Source organism: Octopus bimaculoides, chromosome 6 (genome assembly GCF_001194135.2).
Source record: "Octopus bimaculoides isolate UCB-OBI-ISO-001 chromosome 6, ASM119413v2, whole genome shotgun sequence".
Classification (NCBI taxonomy): Eukaryota; Metazoa; Mollusca; class Cephalopoda; order Octopoda; family Octopodidae; genus Octopus; species Octopus bimaculoides.
Window position 1 is genome coordinate 44855577 of NC_068986.1, and position 2890 is coordinate 44858466.

The 2890-nt window shown below is 31.2% G+C and overlaps 1 protein-coding gene across 2 annotated transcripts in view; it reads right to left on the minus strand.

Annotated features, from left to right (window-relative positions):
- Nucleotides 1-2055, minus strand: part of LOC106880064 (uncharacterized) — a 25018-nt gene extending 22963 nt beyond the window's left edge. The window contains exon 1 of one of the 2 annotated variants that reach the window (XM_014929872.2): nt 1803-2055. The gene's annotated coding sequence lies outside the window, so the exon portion shown is untranslated. The remainder of the gene's footprint in view (nt 1-1802) is intronic. The other variant, XM_014929871.2, reaches the window with a different exon arrangement.
- Nucleotides 2056-2890: the final 835 nt, after the last annotated feature.

A 2890-nucleotide genomic window follows, 5' to 3' on the forward strand; every position in this document is an offset into this window, starting at 1 on the left:
TCTGTGGGTGTCTGGAAGTGTGAAATGTGTGGTAGCCTATACATGTAAGCAACAAAATTCAATCATTATCTGATCATTTGATCCGTCAACCCTGAAGGTTCATCGTTTGAAATTAATTCGAGACCTTGAAAATAATGAAAATGAAAACATCTAACTATTATTTACTGTATCTACCATGGTCGAAGTGACAGGATCAATAGGGAAGCGGATGAAATATTATGTGGTACACAGTCACTTCTCTTTACGTCCCGAGTTCCAACTCTCACGAAAGATTTGACTTCCTATTTTCATCTTTTCGGGGTCGATAGTGCTAGGGTGTGAGCGGGGCGATACAATCGACCATGCACTTCCTCCAAAATGTGATTTCTTGCCCATGTTAGAAATCACTAAGAATTTTACTTCTATGACCAGCTAGTGTCTATATTATCGAGTTTTCTATTTTCTCAATACCAATTCAAAAGACCCCTAATGACATGTGATGTGAAAAAAATTCGTCACAAAATAAGGACAGTTGAAATTTTATTTATCTGCAGATAATAATCAAAAACTATTTATGATATATGTAAATGTATACTTAAAATTATATCAGGGTTGTCCTTTTCCTTAATTTAGGTCTAAGTTTTTTTAGGTTTCTTATCAAAAACTTAAGGACTACCAAACAGACGTTATCTGTGAGCTTAGTTCACCAATGTTGAATACCATCCCACATTAGAAAAATACCCACTCATTTGACACTCATCCTTGAAGTAAAGGAAGCTTGACGATTTAGATAGCGGGAAAGAATATATAAAATATATAAAAATAGTTATAGGGTATTAGTAAAACAAAAAAAAATGAGTAGAAATACATATTTGAGCATGTAAAATAACACAGAAATACATATAAAATTATCATACACAAATATGTAAAATTATAATAGACAAAGCAGAACAGTGTCAATTGACAGGAGAAAATGAGAAAACAGTTTAGGGTACAAGATCAAAAGTTAGTTTGTGAAAAAATTCATGAAATAGAATTGGCTTAAGCTCTGTTTAATTCATCAATTTTCAAAAGAATAGAGGGAAAAAATCAGAAAACTCTTGTTTCAGGCAATATAAACAAAATTTGTGAAAGAGGGAAAAAACTTGAAACGAGTTTCAGATTCAAAACTGGAGGAAGGACCAAGCGGGAAAATAGCCCTAATTGAAAACGGGTTTTCAACACAACAGTTGTTCTTCAATAGACAAGACAAAATTAAAATGTCCTATTACATAATTAAAAAAAAAAACTAGTTGTCCAGTTTTAAATTGTTGATTGCGATGAAACATGAAAGCAAGAGGCATGTTCCATCGAAAGGTCAAATGCATAGATATAGTGAATATATAGCAAAACCTTTTTCTGTCTAACTATATACATATATTTATATATAATTGTAGACACGGTTGGGTTGCTCTATACACAACCAAAACAAGACTATGTATTTTATAGAATGAACATGAAATTATATTCATTTTGATCGTACGGAACTTGTTATAATACATCACTTTTTGGTGGAAGCGAGATATTAAACAATTTTCAAGTTGGATTTTACACTCTGATTCAACGTCGAAGCAATTAATATGTGAAATTAAACATAATATAAAAGAAAAACTCAGTATAGTTGATTACAACAAATAGGGAATAGAAGGGGAATCGAATTAGAATAGAAATAAGAATGATGAAATTAATTACAAATCATTGAAATCGAAGGCAAAATAATTCGGAAGGAAAATTAACCGCAGAATTTTAAATGGTAAAAGGAAGAGAAATTAGTTACAACTTACCAGTTTAAACATCAAATATATGTGGTGGGATTCTTTTATCATAAAAGCGATATTTCTTTCATCGAACAATAGGTTGTTTCAAACGACATCTCTTGATGAAAAATTTTAATCTAGACGAAGACATGGTCCATATAGATATAAATAGTACAAGATCGTGCCGCCTGAAAATACGTCAACCAGTCCAGCCGCAGTCCTAGGCTTCAACTAACTTGATATGAAATACGAGCACCAAATCCTAGCTATTCGGTCGCTTCCGTACATATTCGTCACACGTAGTTCGCTCATCTCCGTACGTATGTCATCGGTAAAGTCCGGTACATTCATCATCAGCATTTCCGGTGTAGTTCTATCTTAACTTGATCATGTGCTCCCGATTTATATTATCCTAGTCTATTACTATATATATATATAATACACATATAAAATATACATTTACGTGTGTATATAACATAAACTATTTTCGTGTAGTATACTTTATATTATGTATATTATAATTAACGCTCACCTACATCGAATTCTAGAGAAAATATTTTGTGAATTATAATACAATCCTGATATATGTTATATAAGTTGTGTGTGTATATATACATAGACTATTTAATGTACATAGTATAAAGATACGAGCTGCTTATAGTTTCTTGCTTTGGAGACTCGGATATAGGCAGGTTTTTATAATGCCTTGTGTCTTCAAGCAATCTTCAGGGTATCTATCTATTTCTCTCTCTCTCACACACACACTGATGCTCGGTGTCCAAAAGTTTTGAGTCCAGCATATAAAAATAAGAAAATACTTTTATTTTCATTTCATAGTCAAACATTAAATGTTGGAAAACCCCCTAAAATATACACAAACATATATGAGAATATTCCTGTAAGTAACTGAAATTCATGTGAGAAATAATGACTAATTCTAAAACAAATAATATTTTGACATGAATCACTTAACATAGTATCAAGAACTTTCATTTTATTCGTGTCATAATACTATTTTCTTTTCTTTGTGGTAAGAATATAAAGACTAACGTGTTCAAAAAAAAATTTCCTGTTAACTGACCAAAGAATAAAAAAAATTCTAATACAGAATTAGT